Source organism: Chiloscyllium punctatum, chromosome 1 (assembly GCF_047496795.1).
Source record: "Chiloscyllium punctatum isolate Juve2018m chromosome 1, sChiPun1.3, whole genome shotgun sequence".
NCBI lineage: Eukaryota > Metazoa > Chordata > Chondrichthyes > Orectolobiformes > Hemiscylliidae > Chiloscyllium > Chiloscyllium punctatum.
This window is the reverse complement of record NC_092739.1, coordinates 96,792,232-96,815,947: the sequence shown is the minus strand read 5'-3', so window position 1 is coordinate 96,815,947 and position 23,716 is coordinate 96,792,232. Positions and strand designations below refer to the sequence as shown.

General features: G+C 40.9%; 1 long non-coding RNA gene across 1 annotated transcript in view; it reads left to right on the top strand.

Annotated features, from left to right (window-relative positions):
- LOC140477443 (uncharacterized) overlaps positions 1–23,371 on the top strand; it is a 113,185-nt gene extending 89,814 nt beyond the window's left edge. The window contains exon 3 of the long non-coding RNA XR_011960731.1: positions 22,729–23,371. This is a non-coding gene — a long non-coding RNA (uncharacterized lncRNA). The remainder of the gene's footprint in view (positions 1–22,728) is intronic.
- Positions 23,372–23,716: the final 345 nt, after the last annotated feature.

The following is a 23,716-nucleotide window of genomic DNA, read 5'->3' as shown; positions in this document are numbered from 1 at the left end:
GGATGCTGCCTGAACTGCTGTGCTTTTCCAGCACCACTAATCCAAAACCTTACTTATGTCACATTGATGGTACGAGTGACCTATAATTGTAAATAATTTAGCTGTTCTGCTAATATGCACTTGCCCTGTCAAAATATTTGCTGCATCTTTGTGTCTTTGTTACTGCTGGGCCTGGTTAAGACATACCCATGTCAGAGATGAATAACTTGTATTCATATCATAATATCAGATGTATTCAGCAACATAAAGAACTGTAAAAATAAAAAATTCCACATGTTCTCTGCACTAAGCAGGAAGCTTACTATATAAGCTACAGAATGTTAAACAACTAAATAAAGACAAAACTTAGCAATTTTTAATTAAGTTCTCTCTCTGCTTCTCATGCTTGACAATACACTGCTTTTCATAGAACATAGAGCATAGAACATAGAAAAGTACAGCACAGAACAGGGCCTGAGGCCCACAATGTTGTGCTGAGGTTTAATCCTAATGTAAAATATAATAACTTAACCTACTCACCCCTCAACTCACTGCTATCCATGTGCATTTCCAGCAGTCACTTAAATGTCCCTAATGACTCTGCTTTCACCACCACAGCTGGCAATGTATTCCATGCATTCACAACTCTGTGTAAAGAACCTACCTCTGACGTCTCCTCTATACCTTTCTCTTAATATCTTCAAACTTTGACTCCTCGTACCAGTCAATCCTGCCCTGGGGAAAAGTCTCTGGCTATTGACTCTATCTATTTCATTTTCTTGTATACCTCGATCAGGTCTCCTCTTGTCCTCCTTCTCTCCAGAGAGAAAAGTCTGAATTTATTCAACCTTTCTTCATAATGCAAGCCCTCCAGTCCAGGCATCATCCTGGTAAACCTTCTTTGCACCCTCTCCAAAGCATCTGTATATTTCCGATAGTAGGGCGACCAGAACTGGACACAATATTCCAAGTGTGGTCTCACTTGTAGAGCTGTAGCAAAACCACGTGGCTCTTAAACTCGATCCCCCTGTTAATGAAAGCCAAAACACCATATGCTTTCTTAACAACCCTATCCACTTGTGTGGTAGCTTTGAGGGATCTATGTACTTGCACACCCAGATCCCTCTGTTCCTCCACACTGCCAAGAATCCTATCTTTAATCCTATATTCAGCATTCACGTTCAACCTTCCAAAATGCATCACTTTGCATTTATCTAGGTTGAACTCCATCTGCCATTTCTCAGCCCAGCCCTGCATCCTGTCTATGTTGTGCTGCAGCCTGCAATAGCCCTTGATAGTATCAACGGCACCTCCAACCTCTGTGTCATCTGCAAATTTACTAACCCACCCCTCAACCTCCTCATCCAAGTCATTAATGAAAACTACAAAGAGCAGAGGCCCAACAGAGATTCTGGATAATCCAAGATGGAGGACGGGAAAAATTTCTGGCTGTTGCAGCTGCTCCTTTTTTGAGATATTTTAGGTGCTGGAGGTGATTTCCTCGAATTGCCGGAGCAGAAATTACTGTTTTATATGCTGTTGCATTGTTTTGGAACTTTGGAAAAAAAATGTCAAAACAACAGCAGTTTTAAAAGGGAGAAGAACAGACAAAGGAAGCACATGGTGAGGTCGTTGCAGGAGAGAGAGATAAAACCTGCACAGTTACTGCCTTTGCTGTGTGAATTCGTGTATCGCTGGACATCGGAGTGCATCTGGGAAAATGATCAGTGAAATTCACAACTGAACTGTTGGGCAAAGTTGACAGCACAGAATCAGATAAGTTCAGCATTGTTTTAAGTGTGGCCTACAGAGAATCTGCAGTAGTGAGTAGAGTAGGTTCTTTCTTGATCATATGTTTTTGGAGATATGCCTCTTGATTAAACTTAAAATATAACCCATAACTATTAATTTAACCTGGGGCAGTATTTGCAGAGGAATAAGATGGTGTTATTTTCTGGGTCTGTAGATTGTGAAAGAGCAAAAAATGGCCTTTAATAGAGTGATAAGTACTTCTTGTTAGATGTGGGAGTTTAAAGAGAGTTTAAAGAGGGTTACTGCGGATTATATCTGCCATAAATGCTGCTGGCTGCGAATCTTATCAGATCAAATGGATCGGTTGGACAGACAGTTAGAAGCAATGAGGAATTTGCAACAGCTACAGTATGTGATGGATGGCAGTTATAGGATGGGGGGAGAAGTTTCGGATACAGTCACATAGATGGGTTAACTCCAGGAAAGGTAAGAGAGGTAGGCAGCTAGTGCAGGAGTGTTTTGTGGCTATACCCATTTCAAACAGGTATGCTGTTTTGGAAAATGTAGGGGGTGATGGATTCTCAGGGAAACATAGCACAAACAGCCAAGTTTCTGATATTGAGACTGGCTCGAATGCAATGAGAGTTATGTTGGGTTCCAAGAGATCAATTGTGTTAGGGGACTGTGTAGTCAGAGGTACAGACAGACGTTTCTGTGGCCAGCAGCAAAAAAGCACAATGGTGTGTTGTGCTTCCCTGGTGCCAGGATCAAGGATGTCTCAGAGAGTGTGCAGAATGTTCTCATGGGGGAGAGGGGCCAGCATGAGGTCATTGTCCACATTGGAACCAATGACATAGGAAGGGAAAAGGTTGAGATTCTGAAGGGAGATTACAGAGAGTTAGGCAGAAATTTAAAAAGGAGGTTCTCAAGAGTAGTAATATCTGGATTACTCCCGGTGCTACGAGCTAGTGAGGGCAGGAATAGGAGGATAGAGCAGAAGAATGCATGGCTGAGGAGCTGGTGTATGGGAGAAGGATTCATATTTTTGAATCATTGGAATGTCTTTTGGGGTAGAAGTGACCTGTACAAGAAGGACGGATTGCACCTAAATGGGAAGGGGACTAATACACTGGCAGGGAAATTTAAACTAGTAAGGTGGGGGTGGGGGTGGGGGTGGGGGTGGGGGTGGACCCAGGGAGATAGTGAGGAAAGAGATCGATCTGAGACTGGTACAGCTGAGAACAGAAGCAAGTCAAACAGTCAGGGCAGGCAGTGACAAGGTAGGACTAATAAATTAAACTGCATTTATTTCAATGCAAGGGGCCTAACAGGGAAGGCAGGTGAACACAGGGCATGGTTAGGAACATGGGACTGGGATATCATAGCAATTACGGAAACATGGCTCAGGGATGGGCAGGACTGGCAGCTTAATGTTCCAGGATACAAATGCTACAGGAAGGATAGAAAGGGAGGCAAGAGAGGAGGGGGAGTGGCATTTTTGATAAGGCATAGCATTACAGCTGTGCTGAGGGAGGATATTCCGGGAAATACATCCAGGGAAGTTATTTGGGTGGAACTGAGAAATAAGAAAGGGATGATAACCTTATTGGGATTGTATTATAGACCCCGAATAGACAGAGGGAAATTGAGAAACAAACTTGTAAGGAGATCTCAGCTATCTGTAAGAATAATAGGGTAGTTATGGTAGGGGATTTTAACTTTCTAAACATAGACTGGGACTGCCATAGTGTTAAAGGTTTAGATGGAGAGGAATTTGTTAAGTGTATACAAGACAATTTTTTGATTCAGTATGTGGATGTACCTACTAGAGAAGGTGCAAAACTTGACTTACTCTTGGGAAATAAGGCAGGGCACGTGACTGAGATGTCAGTGGGGGAGCACTTTGGGGCCACCGACCATAATTCTACTAGATTTAAAATAATGATGGAAAAGGATAGACCGGATCTAAAAGTTGAAGTTCTAAATTGGAGAAAGTCCAATTTTGATAGTATCAGGCAAGAACTTTCAAAAGCTGATTGGGGGCAGATGTTCGCAGATAAATGGACGGTTGAAAAATGGGAAGCCTTCCGAAATGAGGTAATGAGAATCCAGAGAAAGTGTATTCCTGTTAGGGTGAAAGGGAAGGCTGGTAGGTATAGGGAATGCTGGATGACTAAGAAATTGAGGGTTTGGTTAAGAAAAAGAAGGAAGCATATGTCAGATAGAGACAGGATAGATCGAGTGAATCCTAAGAAAAGTAGAACGGCAGTAGGAGTATACTTAAGAGGGAAATCAAGAGCACAAAAAGGGGACATGAGATAGCTTTGGCAAATAGAATTAAGGAGAATCCAAAGAGTTTTTATAAATATATTAAGGGCAAAAGGGTAACTAGGGAGAGAATAGATTAGATTAGATTACTTACAGTGTGGAAACAGGCCCTTTGGCCCAACAAGTCCACACCGCCCCGCCGAAGCGCAACCCACCCATACCCCTACATGTACCCCTTACCTAACACTACGGGCAATTTAGCATAGCCAATTCACCTGACCTGCACATTTTTGGATTGTGGGAGGAAACCGGAGCACCCGGAGGAAACCCACGCAGACACGGGGAGAACGTGCAAACTCCACACAGTCAGTCGCCTGAGGCGGGAATTGAACCCGGGTCTCCGGCGCTGTGAGGCAGCAGTGCTAACCACTGTGCCACCGTGCCGCCCACAAATAGGGCCCCTCAAAGATCAGCAAGGTGGTCTTTGAGTGGAGCTGGAGAAAATGGGGGAGATATTAAATGAGTATTTTGCATCAGTATTTACTGTGGAAAAGGATATGGAAGATATAGACTGTAGGGAAATAGATGGTGACATCTTGCAAAATGTCCATATTACAGAGGAGGAAGTGCTGGATGTCTTGAAATGGTTAAAGGTGGATAAATCCCCAGGACTTGATCAGGTGTACCCTAGAACTCTGTGGGAAGCTAGAGGAGTGATTGCTGGGCCTTTTGCTGAGATATTTGTATTGTCAATCGTCACAGATGAGGTTCAGGAAGACTGGAGGTTGGCAAAAATGGTGCCACTGTTTAAGAAGGGTGGTAAAGACAAGCCAGGGAACTACAGACCAGTGAGCCTGACCTTGGTGATGGGCAAGTTGTTGGAGGGAATCCTGAGGGACAGGATGTACATGTATTCGGAAAGGCAAGGACTGATTAAGGATAGTTAACATGGTTTTTTGCGTGGGAAATCAAGTCTCACAAACTTGATTGAGTTTTTTGAGGAAGTAACAAAGAGGATTGATGAGGGCAGAGCAGTAGATCTATAGAGACTTCAGTAAAGCTTTCAACAAGGTTCCCCATGGGAGACTGATTAGCAAGGTTAGATCTCATGAAATACAGGGAGAACTAGCCATTTGGATACAGAACTGGCTCAAAGGTAGAAGACAGATGGTGGTGGTGGAGGGTTGTTTTTCAGACTGGAGGCCTGTGACCAGTGGAGTGCCACAAGGATCGGTGCTGGGTCCTCTACTTTTCATCATTTACATAAATGATTTGGATGCGAGCATAAAAGGTACAGTTAGTAAGTTTGCAGATAACACCAAAATTGGAGGTGTAGTGGACAACGAAGAGGATTACCTCAGATTACAACAGGATCTTGAACCAGATGGGCCAATGGGCTGAGAAGTGACAGATGGAGTTTAATTCCGATAAATGCGAGGTGCTGCATTTTGGGAAAGCAAATCTTAGCAGGACTTATACACTTAATGGTAAGGTCCTAGGGAATGTTGCTGAACAAAGGGACCTTGGAGTGCAGGTTCATAGCTCCTTGAAAGTGGAGTTGCAGGTAGATAGGATAGTGAGGAAGGCGATTGGTACACTTTCCTTTATTGGTCAGAGTATTGAGTACAGGAGTTGGGAGGTCATGTTGCGGCTGTACAGGGCATTGGTTAGGCCACTGTTGGAATATTGCGTGCAATTCTGGTCTCCTTCCTATCAGAAAGATGTTGTGAAACGTGAAAGGATTCAGAAAAGGTTTCCAAGGATGTTGCCAGGGTTGGAGGATTTGAGCTATAGGGAGATGCTGAACAGGCTGGGGCTGTTTTCCCTGGAGCGCCGGAGGCTGAGGGGTGACCTTTTGCAGTTTACAAAATTATGAGGGGCATAGATAGGGTAAATAAGCAAAGTCTTTTCCCTGGGGTCGGGGTGTCCAGAAGTAGAGTGCATAGGTTTAGGGTGAGAGGGGAAAGATATAAAAGTGACCTACGGGGCAACATTTTCACACAGAGATTGGTACGTGTATGGAATGAGCTGCCAGAGGAAGTGGTGGAGATTGGTACAATTGCAACATTTAAGAGGCATTTGGATGGGTATATGAATAGGAAGGGTTTGGAGGGATATTGGCTGGGTGCTGGCAGGTGGGACTAGATTCGGTTTGGATATCTGGTCGGCATGGACGGGTTGGACCGAAGGGTTTGTTTCCATGCTGTACATCTATATGAGTCTGTGACTCTACAACAGAGCCCTGCGGGACCCCACCCTCACTGACCTCCAGGCAGAATACGTTCCATCTACAACCACTCTCTGCCTTCTGTCAACCAACCAATTCTGAATCCAGATTGCCAAATCTCCCTGTATCCCATACTTCCTGACTTTATGAATGAGCCTACCATGGGGAACCTTATCAAATGCCTTGCTGAAGTCCATATACACCACTCGACCTTTGTCGACCTGTCTTGTCACCTCCTCAAAGAACTCAATAAGGTTTGTGAGGCATGGCCTGCCCCTCACAAAGCCATGCTGACTGCCTTTAATCACACTATGCTTTTCCAAATAGTCATAAATCCTATTCCTCAGAATTCTTTCCAAAACTTTTCTGACCACAGACGTAAAACTGACTGGTCTGTAATTGCCAGGGATTTCCCTTTTGCCCTTCTTGAAAAGAAGAACAACACTTGCCTCCCTCCAATCCTCCGGTACAATTCCTGTGGAGAGTGAGAAGGCAAAGATCTTCACCAGTGGCTTAGCAACCTCCTTTCTTGCTTCCCGGAGCAACCTTGGGTAAATCAGGTCTGGCCCGAGGGACTTATCAATCTTAACGTTTTCCAAAATTTCCAGCACATCAACTTCATCAATCTTAATCTGGTCAAGCCTGTATCCCAGCTCCTCAAAGTTTTCATTCACAACAAAGTCTCTTTCCTTAGTGAAAACGGAAGCAAAAAACTCATTTAGGGCTTCCCCTATCTGCTCAGACTCCATGCACAAGTTCCCTCCACTATCCCTGACTGGCCCTACCTTCTCCATGATCATTCTCTTATTCCTCTCGTATGAGTAAAATGCATTTGGGTTCTCCCTAATCCATCTTGCCCAGCCTTTTTCGTGCTCCCTCATGGATCTCCTCAGTCCATTTCTGAGTTCCTTTCTAGCAAACCTGTAATCCTCTAAAACTGTGGTAGATCCTTGCTTCTTCCACCTTATGTAAGCTGCCTTCTTCATTTTGATGAGAAGCTCCTCTGATCTTCTCATCCAAGGTTCCTTAATCTTACCCCTTCTTACCTGTCTCAGAGGAACAAATATGTGCATCACTCGCAACAACTGCTCCTTAAATAGTCTCCACGTGTCTGCTGTGCCCTTTCTGTGGAACAATTGCTCCCAGTCTGTACTTCCCAACTCCTGTCTGATAGCATCATAATTTCCTTTTCTCCAATTAAATATCTTCTCTTGGTAACTGCTCCTTGCCATCTCCAAGGCTATGATAAATGTGAGGCAGTTGTGATCACTGTCACCAAAGTGTTCTCCCATTGCGAGATCTGACACCTGTCCTGGCTCATTGCCGAGCACCAAATCCAAAATGGCCTCTCCCCTCGTCAGCCTGTCCACATACGGAGTAAGGAAACCCTCCTGAACACACCTGACACAAACGGCACCATCCAAACCATCTGCACTTAGGAGGTTCCAGTCAATATTGGGAAAGTTGAAATCACCCATAACAACAACCCTGTTACATCTGCATTTTTCCAGAATCTGCCGGCCTATGAGTTCTTTAATCTCTCTACTGCTATTAGGGGGTCTGTAGAAAACCCCCAATGAGGTGGCTGCTCCCTTGCTGTTCCTAACTTCCACCCATACTGACTCAGTAGACAAGCCTTCCTCAACAACCTTCGTTTCTGCACTCTCTGATTAGCAATGCTACATCCCCTCCTCTTTTTCCACCCTCCCTGTTCTTTCTAAACGTTCTAAGCCCTGGAACATCAGGCAACCATTCCTGCTCCTGTCAAACCCACGTCTCTGTTATGGCCACCACATCGTAGCCCCAAGTACTGATCCATGCTCTAAGTTTGTCACTCTTGTTTCTGACACTCATTGCGTTAAAGCAGACACTTTTTAACTGATCCCTTTGTTTCATCGTGTGAGAAACCTTTCCGATAGATTCACTACATCTGACAACTATGGCTTTCCCCTGGTAGTCTGTCCCCACCACTAGTATCCAAAACAGTATACTTATTGCTGAGGGGAACGGCCACATGGAATCCCTGCTCTGAACGTCGGTTCCCTTTCCTCCCCCTAACTATAACCCAGCTGCCCTTATCCTGTGTCTGGGGAGTGACCACCTCCCTGTACATCCTCTCAATTTCCCCCTCAGCCTCCCGAATGATCCATAGTTCATCCAGGTCCAGCTCCAGTTCCCTGACTCGGTTTTCGAGGAACTGGAGTTGGGTGCACTTCCCGCAGAGGTAGTCGGCAGAGACATGTGAAGTGTCTCTCACCTGCCACATTCTGTAGGAGGAACATACAACTGGCCTCACATCCATATCCCGCTACTCTGAAAGCCCACACGGACTAAACAAAGGAAGAGAAAGAAAAAAAAAGAGAAACCTGAAAACGTACTGAGTTTACAGACTCTTAGTAGAGTTAGAGGAGGTAGGGGGAGGGAGACCCTACGGTATCATCCACTTAAAAACTTCCCAGAAATCCTTTGCTCCTCCCTCAAACCTCTTGGCAAATGGAGGCCCCGTGTTTTAAACAGTTGGACTCACCTTCCCAGAAGTCCTTTGCTCCTTTTTCAGGGCCTCTTGAATGCCTGTGCTGATCAAATTCTTGATCTGATTGTTATCTTCATCCTCAGGAGGTGGCTTCTCCATTTCCACTACATCCACCACATCTTTCTTTTGTTGGTTCAATTTGTATTGACATGCCACAATGATGCAGCATATCCATTCTCAGCTGAAATGGTCCAGGCATCAAAACTTCATTCCAAAGAGATCTATAGTGGAGGCTAATATGATTACAACATTTAAAAGGCATCTGGATGGGTATATGAAGAGGAAGGATTTAGAGGGATATGGGCCAGGTGCTGGCAGGTGGGACTAGATTGAGTTGGGATATCTGGTTGGCATGGACGAGTTAGATCGAAGGGTCTGTTTCCATGCTGTACATCTCTATGGCTTTGCAGTCTCTTCTACCATGGAACTGGAGGACGTATTGGCGGTGATGCATTTTACTTCTGCATTAATCTGAAGATCTCATAAAGGTGTCATCAGCTATATAGCCCTTAAATCTCAGCAATATTTGCATATCCACTCTCTCATCACAAGTTATAACTGGCCTTGTAGTAAGTGATGCTTTTACTTTTTTTCAACTTTCTATTATGCTTGATTCAGCAAGATGTTTAGCAAATGCTTCAAAAGTCAAACTGAAAACCACTGTATTCTTTCTTGACAAATTGATGAGTCATTCGAGCACATTGGCAGCTCATAGGCTCAGGAAATATCAAAAGTAGGCGTATCAGTGGGAACTGCAATACTCAGATGTACTTAGTCAGAGAAGTAGAAGGAATACTTTTCTTTGATCAGTAACAATTTTGTCAGAAAGCGTGACTGTTGAAGCAGAGGATTGGTGTCCGTATCAGAAACAATTGTAGGTGGATGTGGAGGAAGCACTTACTTAACTGTGGAACAATAGGTCATCCATGTGCTCAAGGCCCTGTCAGCAATAACTTGCAGTGAAATTTCAGTTGCAGCTGAATTTCACTTGTAAATGTCCTATCTTAAGAGGTAGCATCATAACAGAGAAGTTTTTCTTTCCCTCTTTAAAGGAAACAAAAGACTCTAATAAAAGCTTTGACTTTTAAGCTTCTTTCCATTATTTAACTACTATATAGCCTATGAAACAAATCTATAAAATTCTAACAGGATTAGATAGGGTAAATACAGGAAGGAGATTCTTGTCTCTGGGAAGTCTAGAACCAAAGGCCACAATCTAAAGATATGGCATAGGCCATTTAGGACCGAGATGAGGAGACATTTCTTCACTCAGAGAGCAGTGAACCTGAGGAGTTCTCTGCCACAGAAAACAGTTGAGGCCAAAACATTGAATGTTTTCAAGAAGGAGCTAGGTATAATTCTTGGGGCTAAAGGGACCAAAAAGGGTATGGGAAGAAAGCAGGAAGAGGCTTTTGAGTTGTATGATCACATTGAATGATGGAGTGGGCTCAAGGTGCCAAATGGCCTACTCTTACTCCTACTCCTATTTTCTATGTTGCTATGCTTGCTAGGCCTCGTTATTTGTAATATTACATGATGGATCTAAAATGGCTGTAGTTGATGACAATGATATTGCGTATCTGTGAAATATTATGGTTGATTTAGGAATCAACCTGAATTCTCATTATCACATTATATGGCAGTCATGGTGAAGGAAGAGATATTGGCAGACGTTCTTTTCATTCATTCAGTAGAGATGGACTTATCTGGCTCAGACAACATTTGTTGCCCATCCTTAATTGTCCTTGAGAAGGTGATGGTGATCTACCTTCTTGAATAGCTGCAGCCCACTTGATGTAGCTACACCTATAATGCTGTTATGGAGATAGCTCCAGGATTGTGACACAGCAATATTGAAGAGACGGCGATATATTTCCAAGTCAGGATGGTGAGTAGCTTGGAAGAGAACTTGCAGGTGGTTGTGTTGCAAAGGTGCAATGTGAGGAGCCCAGATTAACTTCTACAGTACTCCTTTTAGATGGTAGGTACTGCTGCTACTGAACATCAGTGATAGAGGGAGTGAATATTTGTGGATGTGGTGTCATGCAGGTGAGCTGCTTTATCTTGAACAGTGTTAAGCTTCTTGAGTGTTGTTGGAGCTACACTCATCCAGGCATGTGGGGAATATTCTATCACATTCCTGACTCTGCTTTGTAGATGGAATCCTTTATAGAGTCAGGAATTGAGTTTCCCATGGCAGGATTCCTAGCTTCTCACCAGCTCTTGTGGCCACAGAATTTATAAGGCTACTCCAGCTCAGTTTTTGTTTTATCAATGCTAGCCACTAGGATGTTAATGGTGGAAGATTCAGTGATGAAAATGCCATTGAATGTCGATGGTTAGATTCTCTCTTTTTGGAAATTGTCATTGCCTGGCACTTGTGTGGCGCAAATGTTACTTTCCACTTATCAACCCAAACTTCCATATGGACCATGTCTTGCTGCAATTGGATATGAACTGTTTCAGTATCTGAGGAGTAGTAAATAAGACTAAACTTTATGCAATGAGCATCAGGTTTATCCTGATTGTAAGGATCTGTTTTTTCGACTACTATTAAATCATGTTCACCTACCCACCATCCGTCTTGCTTCTGCTCCCAGAAAATTCTGCCATTTTTCTTTAAACTCTGGATTTATATGGAGTGAAGAAGACTTTATGTTCACTTAAAAATAGAAGGTGAGACCCACATGCACAAGCCCACCCTCATTTCTGACAGATTCAATTTTTGCTGTTGGAGTAAAGGGGATGGGATGTGGTTAACACAGGAGAGAAAATTAAATTCAGGAGTGCCATTTGAGCTTTATTGAATTCAAACTGATATTACTTTGGCTTTTGCAAGTGTCACAGTTTGGTAGTCACAAATTGAAGTAGCGGATTTAAATACTCTTGTAGAGCAGATAACACTGGTAATAGCTTTCACATACACAGATTAAGAGCAAATCAGCCCCCCTTGAGCTGTTCCATCAAGCAACAAGATCATGGGCAATCTGAAAGATTTTTAAATATCCTGCTGTTTAAACTTTGACAGCTAAAGCCTGTTTTATGTTAGTGAGCACTTAAAAACCTTTCTGCTGGATTGCTCTGATTGTCAAATTATCTGACATAGGTTAGAAACAAAACAATTAACAACTGTTCATACAGTTTCAACGGTGTTATTTATTGACATCTCACAACACCATTGTGCTGTTACTAAAATGTCAGAATAGTACTTCCTCCCTTATGGACTATTCCTTTTTAGTAAAAGGGGGAGGAGGTGCCAGTCTGAAGCTAGTGAGCTGTGAGACCCAAAGCCCAGAGACATTAGTTAGGTGTGGGAGATTTAAGGATCATACTAAATTTAGAGCAAAAGTAATAATAGATACCATAACATAGCTAGAGATAATTGTCAAGTGACATTCTAAACTTAAAACCTAATTCATTAGATGAAAACAAAATAAGGAGAGCAGGGAAGATGATGTGTTGCAGCTGTAGTGTATTGATAGTGATGGATTCTGATGTGATCCATGATTACTGCATTAACAGTAAGTGTCCGCAGCTTGAGGATCTTCCCTTTCAAATTGATGAGCTGGAGTCCAAGCTTTAGACATAGTGATGCATCAGCAAAAGGGAATGTTCCTCATACATTGTGGTAGTTACACTTCTCAGGCTAGGTGATTCAGATTTGATTTACAGTCAGAGACAGAATGGTGTAACCATTTAAGGCAGGAATGAGAATACAGAAGGTAGCAATGGAGGAATCCCAACCCCTGCAATTGTCTGACAGATTTGACATTTTTGCAGCTAGTATGGACAGGAAGAGGGACTGCTGGGATTTTGAGCAAGCTGTCTATGGCACCATGTGGTAAGAGGCCATTAAAGTAGGGAGAGTAAAAATTTGTTGTAAGGGTAGTACAATTAGATCTTAGAGTTGAGAACACGAGCCCCTAATTTGATGATGGAGAAATGGGTTTTAATTCATGGGACACTGACACTGGCACTAGCACTGTGGAAAGAAGGAACTAAACCATTAGGAAAGCTGTCACCTGAGCCATGCTGGGACTAGTGTCCTGGCAAGTTTTATATCTGAGCTAAGGAGAGGCCTTTAGAGTAAATAATAAAGGGGGAAGAGGATAGGAGTGTTCTTTTGAGGAGAGATTTGGAAAGTTAAAGAGAAAGGACATGGCAATACTGCAGAGTAGGGATATAGATGTCAGAGTAGGGAAAAATTGTAAAAACATGGAATTAAAGTTTTTTTGTGTGTGCATGTTTATATTGCATTTATAATGAGACACATGATTTGATAGCATAGTTGTTATAATCCCAGCTGATGGTAATGCTTGAGAAGTCAGATCTCAGAGTGAAACCTGGCTTAATGGACAAAAATTCTTTTTGAGTAGTTTGATACTGTTGAGGTCAGTCTCTGAACATAGGAACATAGAAACTGGAGTAGGAATTCAGCTTATTGAGCCTGCTCTACCATTTATTACAATCATGACTGGCAATATACCTCAGTGCTTTTCACCTGCACTAGCCCCACAATCAAAAATCTGCAAGCCTCTATATATATACTCAAAGACTGAGCCTCCACACCCCTCTGGTTTGTAGAATTCCAAAGATTCACTATACTCTGAGTAAAATATTTCTCCTTATCATGATCCTAAAGGTTATGCCCTCTATTTTGAGGTTGTGGCCCCTCATTCTTGATTCCCATCTAGAGAAACATGTTACCTTCATCCACTCTGTCTATCTCAAAGTATTCTGAAGTGTTCAATGAAATCACCTCTCATTCTTTGAAACAATACCGACCCAGTTTGCCCAGTCTCACCTCATACCATTCTTCCCATCCCAGGAAGGTGTCTGGTGAACCTCTATTGTTGTATTCCCTCGATAATGATAATATCTTTCCTGAGATAAGGAGACCAGAACTACACACAGTACTCCAGTTTTGGTCTAATCAAGCTCCTGTACAATTCAGCCAAGACTTCTCTACTCCTTCAATTAAATCCCCTTGCAACAAATGTTTATATTTCATGAGTCTTCCTAATAGCTTGTTGCGCTTGTATATTGGCCTTGGTGACTTATTAAAAAAGACATCCAAATCCTTTGCACAATGACACTTTCCAACCTTTCCAACAGAATGAATGCCTTCTACATGTTTGCTAACGACACTATGGTAGGATAGATATCAAACAATGATGAGTCAGAATACAGAAACGAGATAGAGGGCTTGGCATTATGGTGCAATAATAACAGCATCTCTCTCAATGTTGGCAAAGCAAAAGAACTGATCATTGACTTCAGAAAGAAAGGAGGAGAACACATCCCCAACTACATCAACAGAGCCAAAGTTTGAGAGGTTTGAGAGCGTCAAGTTCTTGGGAGCGACAATAACCAACAACTTGTCCTGGATTTCCCACGTAGATGTGACGATCAAGAAGGCACGATAACACCTTATCTTTTTCAGGCGATTTAGGAGATTTGGCATGTCCATAGGGACCGTCACCAACTTTTACAGATGCACCACAGAAAGCATACTGTCTGGGTGCATAACAGGCTGGTACGGCAACTGCTCTGCCCAGGACCATAGGAAACTGCAGAAGGTTGTGCGTATAGCCCAGACTATTATGGAAGCCAACCTTCCATCTATGGACTCCATTTACATTTCTTGTTGCTGTGGAAAGGCTGCCAACTTCATCAAATACCCCTCCCACCCTGGTAATGCTCTCTTACAACCTATTCTGTCAGGTAGAAGGTACAGAAGCTTTAACACATACACTGAGATTCAAGAGTAGCTTCTTCCCTGCTATTATTAGATTGATGAATGGACTCTCTAACTTCAAAGAATGTTGATCTTATTTATGTTGCTCTTGCTTTGCGCACCTCCTGTGCAATGTAATCTGTACGTCTCACTCTGTCCAAGCATCCTATCGTCAGTATGTCCTTGCTTACATTGATCTGCATGTACTGCTTGCAAACAAAGTTTTTCACTGTACGTAGGTACATGTGGCAATAAATCAAATCAATCAATCAATCAATCAATCAATCAACTCTGTAACAACACGACAGTGAAACCTTCTGCTAATTAAACCAAACAACCAGAAAAGCTCACCTCGCCTCGTAATCTGTTAAAGCATGAGTGACAGAGAACTCTCAAATTCCACTATTTAAAGAAAAATAATATCAATTTTTCCTTAACTGTAAAAGTGAACATTAACCAACAACTATTCACAACTCTAAGCCCCCCTTTTCTCTTAACTGCTTGTTATCTGTCTCCAACTCTATAACAATTTACTATTCCAATAAAAACCCGTATTAAAATTGCATCAACTTAATTTCACAGCGGCTGTCATCTCCGGTGTCATTCTCCTTTTGGTTTAGGATCTCCCTGGGTCGTCTCCTGTCTTTTATTGCACAAGTGTTTCATATGAAAAAGGTATCTTTGACAGAGAGTGTTTTGAATTGCAGTCTTTCTCTATGGCAGTTATTCTCAATGGCAATTTGATCTTGATGGCAGTCAGTTTCCATCTAACTTTCAAACTGCCTGCCTCTTTTATCCCCCAACATTGGATCATCTCATTGGTTCGATGTTGGCAAAACCATAAATTCAAAAGCGATTGAGTTTTAGTATCCTGAGACATAATTTAAACTGATTGGTTAAATTCGAATTGTTGCCAAAATAGCAACCAACTCAGCAATTTGTTTCATAGCCAAATGTTACATATTTTCAATTTTCCAATACATTCTGAGACTGCTAGTTAGTCATGTGACAGGTGCTTGTAAGCTCTCTGTACAAAACAGCATTCACTTTCTCTTAAAGGTACAGTACACACCTGCAACTTCATGATAACTCTCAAATACTCTGAACATTTGGCCTTCCTACCAATGTGGTGAACCTAACATTTTGCCACATTATATTCCAACTACCATGTTTTTGACCAATTACTAAGCCTGTCAATATTTTCCTGAAAATGTTTTACATATTTCTCACAACATATGTTCCCATTTAGCTTTGTGTCATCTGCAAATTTGGAAAATTATATTTGTTCTCCATGTTCAAATAATTATTATGTATTATGGACATTTGGGGCCCACATACTGATCCCTGCAGTGATCACAGTTGCCAATGTGAGAATGACTTATTTATTTATTTATACTTTTGGTTTCCAGTTAGCCAATCATTAATCCATGTCAGTACATTACGTTCTATACCATGTGCTTTGTAACTTTGCTAACAGACGTTCTGTGGGGGTCATTTTCAGAAGCCTTCTGAACATTCAAGTATTCTGCATCTATCAACTCTCCTTTAACAACTTTGTTTGAAAAACGCTCAAAAACACTTCAAGTTTGTCAAACACAATTTTTCATTCACAAATCCATGCTGACTATGCACAATCAGATGTTTTTGTCCAAATGTTCATTTATCATGCCCTTTATGATAGATTTTAGCAATTTTCCTAATATTGATTTAAGGCTAAAGGATTTGTTATTCCTTTTATTTTCCTGCTACATTCTTTAATAGTGGGGTAACATTTGCAACATTCCAATCTGCATGAATTATTGCAAATTCTATGGAATTTTGACGGATGATTACCTAATGCATAGACTGTTTCTATAGCTATTCCTCAATATTCTAGGAAGTAGACGTCAGGTCCCAGGAACTTAGCAACTTCCAGCCCCATGTATTTCCCATTACAACCTTCTTAAAAACACTGATTTCCTTCAATTCTTCATATTCCCTAGTTATTTGGATCTCTAATTCTTTGAGATTTTGTATCTTCCTCAATGAAACAGATACAAAGTAATCAATTTGCTTCTTTGTCAATCCTCTGTTCCCAATTATAAATTCTGCTGACCTCTGTATTTAATGGGCCCAAATTTATCTTAGCCAGCCATATCTTCTTTGTATAACTATAGAAGCTTTTACAGTCCATTGTTATGTTTTTGTAAAATTACATTCATATTCTATTCTTCTTTTTCTTATTAGGTTCTTGGTTCTCTTTTCTAAAACCTTCCCATATGTCAGATTTACAATTTAAAAAGGTGGCAAGTATAATTCGAACAAGGAACATCAATGTTTATTATAAAGGGAAAGAAAAATATTAACTGCCCCATACCATCTAAAAACTAGTTGAAAAAATTTATTATAAATACCAGAAATAAAGACTTGGCTCTTTTATTCTTAACAATAACCTTGCAAATAGTCCAACACCAATGAAGAGCTGCACTGTTTGCATTTTAAAGTTTCTACTTCAGCTGGCACAACTATACTTAGTTTCTTTCTGACAAATTTCTGCATTTGCTTGCTGATATCTTGGTGAGTTCTGTCGGTTCAGGAGATCTTTAAATAAACTGCTAACAGAGCACACTATTTATTAACATGGATTGCAACAAGTTGTCTTCCATGGTCTGCTTTGGAGCTTTCTTTTACTGATGGTAAACCACTCATCAGTCTTTTCTTCTGCCCTGATTGTTAAACTGCACTACTACTCTTCAGACTTTGTCTCCTTGAGTGACTTGTTTCTCTACAAAATAAATCACTTACCTCCTGATTATTAGGCAATTATAAGGCCATGAAAACAGAGATATTGAAGTAGATTTTAATCAGTAATAGATTAAAAGGTAAGAATGGTAGAGAAGCAATGGCAAACAGTTAAGGAAATATTTCATATCTCTCAACAAAGATATATTCTGTTGAGAAAGAAAGACTGAAAAAGAAGCATACACTATCTAACTAATTATGTGAAGGATGATATCCAATTGAAAGAAAAGATGAACAATTCTACAAAGGTTAATAGGAGGGAAGAAACTTGGAAAAGTTTTATAAAGAAATAGAGAGTGACTAAAACAAAAGATGGAAAAATTGAAGAATGCTAGAAAATTAGCAAGAATTCTAAAAGTAGACATTAAAACCTTCTATAGATACATAAATAAGAAAATAATAGTGAGACTTGGAAGCAAAGAAATAGCAAAGACTTTGAGCAAGTACTTTGTATTTTTTCTCATATTAGACGACTCAAAATCCATCTCAGTAATGGGAGAAAAGTAGTGGACCAAAGGGAGGGAAGATCTTAAAGCATTTGCTCACACTCGAAACCAATAGGCTGTAAGGCTGATAAGTCCACAGCTCTGAAAACCGACAGAAATAGTGGGTAAATTGGAATGTAATCTTCCAAACCTTTCTTGATTCTGGGAAGGTCTCAATAGCTTCAAAGATGACAAATATAACCAGTATTTAAGAATGATGTGAGATAAAAAGCAGGAAATTGTAGGCCAGTTGGGCTAACATCTGTCATTGGGAAAATGCTAGAGCCCATTATGTGTACCCAGGATGTTTAGAAAATCAAAACACAGTCAAAAAGAGTCAACTTGGTGTTTAGAAGAAAATTGTGTTTGACAAATTTATTATCATTGTTTCAGAGTGTAACAAGCAAAAAGGATAACCAGTAGATATAATAGTATACAGTGTATATAGATTTCCAAAAGGCATCCAGTAAGTTGTCTTATTAAAGATTTACACTGAAGATCATGCTGTTTTTTTCTCTGTTTAATCCTCTGGCCCCAGGAACCAATCCAGTCAATCTGTCTTGCACCTTCTCTAAGGCTTTCAAAGTTAACATGCCATTTTCTTTCCTAATTGATTGCTGTACCTGTTCATTAACGTTCTGTGTTTCACATACAAGAACATCAAAATCCTATGCACACCAACAAATTATAGAACATAGAACATAGAAAGGTACAGCACAGAACAGGCCCTTTGGCCCACAATGTTGTGCCAAGAATTAATCCTAATGTAAAATAAAAAACCTAACCTACACACCCTTCTATTCACTGCTATCCATGTGCATGTCCAGCAGTCGCTTAAATGTCCCTAATAACTCTGCTTTCACCACCACTGCTGGCAATGCATTCCAAGTATTCACAACTCTCTGCATAAAGAACCTTCCTCTGACATCCCCTCTATACCTTCCTCCTAATATCTTAAAATTATGACCCCTCGTGCCAGTCAATCCTGCTCTGGGGAAAAGCCTCTGGCTATTGACTCTATCCATGCCTCTTATTATCTTGTTTACCTTGATCAGTTCACCTCTCCTCCTCCTTCTCTCCAGAAAGAAAAGTCTGAACTTAGTCAACCTCTCGACATAAGGCAAGCATCCTTTGTAGAGCTGTAGCAAAATCTCTCAGCTCTTTAACTCGATCCCCCTATTCATGAAAGCCAAAACACCATATGCTTTCTTAACAATCCTATCCATTTGGGTGGCAACTTTGAGGGATCTATGTACTTGAACATCAAGATCCCTCTGTTCCTCCACGCTGACAAGAATCATGTCATTAATCCTATATTCAGCATTCGGGTTCGACCTTCCAAAATGCATCACTTCGCATTTATCCAGGTTGACCTCCATCTGCCATTTCTTAGTCCAGCCCTGCATCCTGTCTATGTCACGCTGCAGCCTGCAATAAGCCTCAATACAATCAACGGCACCTCCAACCTTTGTGTCATCTGCAAATTTACTAACCCACCCCTCAACCTCCTCATCCAAGTCATTTATAAAAACTACAAAGAGCAGAGGCACAAGAATAGAGCTCTGCAGGACCCCACTCAACTCTAACCTTCAGGAAGAATACTTTCCATCTACAACCACTCTCTGCCTTCTATCAGCCAACCAATTCTGAATCCAGATAGCCAAATCTTCCTGTATCCCATACTTCCTGACTTTATGAATGAGCCTACCATGGGGAACCTTATCAAATGCCTTGCTGAAGTCCATATACACCACATCCACTGCACGACCTTCGTCAACTTGTCTTTTCACCTCCTCAAAGAACTCAATAAGATTTGTGAGGCATGACCTGCCCCTCACAAAGCCATGCTGACTGTCTTTAATCACGTTATGATCAAATAGTCATAAATCCTATTCCTCAGAACTTTTTCCAAAATTTTGCTGACCACAAATGTAAGACTGACTGGTCTGTAATTGCCAGGGATTTCCCTATTAACCTTCTTGAAAAGAGGATCAACATTCCAAACCCCTGGTATGACTCTCATGAAAAATGAGGAGGCAAAGATCTTTGCCAGTGGCTTAGCAACCTCCTTTCTTGCTTCCCTGAGCAGCCTAGGATAAATCTGGTCTGGCCCTGGGGACTTACCAATCTTAAAATTTTCCAAAATTTCCAGCACATCAACTTCATCAATCTTGATGTGGTCAAGCCTGTATCCCAGCTCCTCAAAGTTTTCATTCACAACAAAGTCCCTTTCCTTAGTGAAAACGGAAGCAAAAAACTCATTTAGGGTTTCCCCTATCTGCTCCGACTTCATGCACAAGTTCCCTCCACTATCCCTGATCGCCCCTACCTTCTCCCTGATCATTCTCTTATTCCTCACATATGAGTAAAATGCATTTGGGTTCTCCCTAATCCTTCTTGCCCAGCCTTTTTCATGTCCCCTCCTGGCTCTCCTCAGTCCATTTCTGAGCTCCTTTCTATCAAGCCTGTAATCCTCTAAAATGGTGCTAGATCCTTGCTTCCTCCACCTTACATAAACTGCCTTCTTCCTTTTGACGAGAAGCTCCTCTGTTCTCGGCATCCAAGGCTCATTAATCTTACCCTTTCTTACCTGTTTCGGAGGAACAAATTTGTGCATCACTTGCAACAACTGTACCTCAAATAGTCTCCAGATGTCTGTTGTGCCCTTTCTGTGGAACAATTGCTCCCAGTCTGTACTTCCCAACTACTGTCTGACAGCGTCATAATTTCCTTTTCCCGAATTAAATATCTTCCCTTGGTAACTGCTCCTTGCCCTCTTCAAGGCTATGGTAAATGTGAGGCAGTTGTGATCGCTGTCACCAAAGTGTTCTCCCACCGTGAGATCTGACACCTGTCATGCCTCATTGCCGAGCACCAAATCCAAAATGGCCTCTCCCGTCATCGGCCTATCTACATACTGAGTAAGGAAACCCTCCTGAACACACCTGACAAAAATGGCTTCATCCAAAGCATCTGCATTAAGGAGATTCCATTCGATATTGGGAAAGTTGAAATCACCCATAACAAAAACCCTGCTACATCTGCACTTTTCCAAAATCTGCTGGCCTATGAGTTCTTCAATCTCTCTTCTGTTATTAGGAGGTCTCTAGAAAACCCCCAGTGAGGTGGCTGTTCCCTTTCTGTTCCTAGCTGTGATGCACTCTCTGATTAGCAATGCTACACCCCCTCCTCTTTTTCCACCCTCCCTGTTCTTTTTAAATGTTCTAAACCCTGGGACATCAAGTAACCATTCCTGCCCCTGTGAAACCCACGTCTCCGTTATGGCCACAACATCATATAGTTTATCACTAGTATCACATTTTTTTAATGTTCTACCAAAGTGTATGACCACACATTTTCCAAATTATTCTCTATCTGTCCTATCCTCGCTTGTTGGTTTAACCTGGAAAGCCTTCTAAGATTTGACAGTTGTTATTTTGCCCAGGTGAAAGGCTTTTGCTCAAATGATTTATTCTGAAAATATGCTTTCACAGCTTTAGAGGTAATTTGCAATACTTCAGAACTTTGATTTACATTTCTCAGCTCTCAGCCTTCTGAGCAGCATGAGAATTGCTTGTGCTTTTGTTCCTAATGAGTAACAATAGAAGCTGAACTAGCAACCTGCTCTGAAGGGCCTTTGTCCTCCTCTGGCACTAACTCCTGAGTGATATTTGTAGGGTTTTTGGAATATATAAATTCAAACTGACAAAATAAAAAGGTTCATAGTCAACATTGCACTGATTAATTGTCTGCATTTAAGTATAAAGTGTATCACGTTTCAATGTGATATTTAATTCAGTCACCAAGAGTTTTGATTTTTAATCATCATAGGTGCAAGAATCAGATTGTGTGTGCTTTGCAAATAGTACTCTTGATTGACATGTCAGTATCCTGATATCTGCTGAACATGCCAAATTTTTTGAAATCTGTTTGAAGGTAGATGAGTGGGAAATCAGCTTGTCTTTAAGTAATAGCCTTTAAGCTTTTTGATGAACTTGTTCCAGCAATGGGTTGGGAATGGCCTGAAGACAATTTTCAATTCATAAATCACCAAAGCTAATCAGTCTGATGCAGATTAATACACACCTGTTGGATTCAATGTAAGGAACAATTAAGATTGTTTTCATTTTTTCCACTAGAGTTGAATTTTAGGCTAATTTTCAATCTGGTCAAATAATCTGAGCACTCATTGGACTAATTGATTGACTCCAGACCAGCTGGGAACTCTGTACTTTGTCACTACTGAAGGTTTGTAAGATAATGTTTTCAAACTTGCTTTTTAGTCTGTGTGTGAACAATATCTTTTGAAGACAAATGAACGAATTCCAACAAAGCCTTTTAAATAGGTAGGGTTTGGCTCAGGTTTGTGGTGATGGAAAAGCACAACAGGTCAGGCAGCATCCGAGGAGCATGGAAAATCAACATTTTGGGCAAAGGCCCTTCATCAGGAAGGCTTTTGCCCTAAATGTCAATTTTCCTGCTCCTCACATGCTGCCTGACCTGCTGTGCTTTTCCAGCACCACACTCTCGACTCTAATCTCCTGCATCTGCGGCCTCACGTTCGCCCCAGATTAGGTTTGAGCAAGGATGCAAATCAGTATCGTGGAACATTTTAAAGGAGCCATTAACTTTTGAAAAGTGGGCAATTTACTTATTTATTTTTCTTTAGAATGTTGTGGATAATTTTATTTAGAATGTTGTTAATTATTTTAGAATAATGTGGACCTACTGAGCAGCAAGGGTTAAATTTTCACAGCTGTTTTCAGAGCAGATTGTTGATTGTGGACTGGCTGAGACCTTCTTAATGAGAAGGAAACTCTTTAAAAGATTTTATTTCAGCCTTGTAATTACAGACAAGGCAAGGAAGAGCCACATCATTGTAATAATATTGAGTTACCACAGTGTAATAGAGATATGTGCTATATTCAGTTCCCTCTTCATTTGTCTTGTTTTACTCTTCTGACAGGATTACCAGTAACATCAATGGCAGCCTGTATGATATATGGTATCAATATCCAATATGGATTCCTGAATTCAAATGAAGTATAGACCCCATCTGGTTGAAGCAAGATGTTTTGGAGTGCTGTACTCAGGATCATCCCTTTGGTTCTTTGGAGAGATCTGGCACTATTTAAGTACCCTGATTACCTGGATGCATAATCGACAAGGAATAAAGCCCTTTCAAAGTGGAGTTAACTGCATTTCTCATCTTACTGACCTGGGATGGAACTCAATAGCATTTAAGTACTTTTTTAGAAAATAATGACAATATAAGTTGATCTCACGTGAAGTGGCATTTTGCAAATTCAAATATTCACACAGTTATGGCCAATACATAAGTGCACCAAAATTAATTGGATAGGACTGTAAAATAGTAGATTTGTAGATCTGCCAAAGTTTTGAAAAGTCAAGGTTCAATTTCAAGCTTTATTGATGTCTCCTATTAGAAATTTCCGTACAGAATTAGACATACAAGAATTTAATTATAAATGTATAAAGAAACATTAACATTGCAAATTACAATAATATTATAGCCTGCAGATTATTGTTGACCCTACTGGTCGCTCTATTGAAGTGTTGGTAGCAAGAAGGAGTTATGTTATATCTTCCCTGGCAAAAGGATGTGCTAAAAGATTATTCCTGGCAGGGATGTTTCAATTGGTATTATATTATTGAGTTGTTTTCATGATCTTATTGAACTTGTTAATACTGCCATAATTGTTGTTTAAATTCAAAACAGTATCATTTTCCATGTGGCTATTTTGCATAAGCTGTGTTTTCGGAATGATAATTTATGGCTAGTGTAGTATTAGCTATTGCCACTAACTCTTCAGTTGGAATTGATCAGTGAAAGTTCAGAGAGAACCCTTTGTTTTGAAGACAATGGGAATTGGATTTAGTGCTTCGCTTGCATTGCACTTGGTAGAGGAGGACCAGGAAGAACAAGAGAGGGC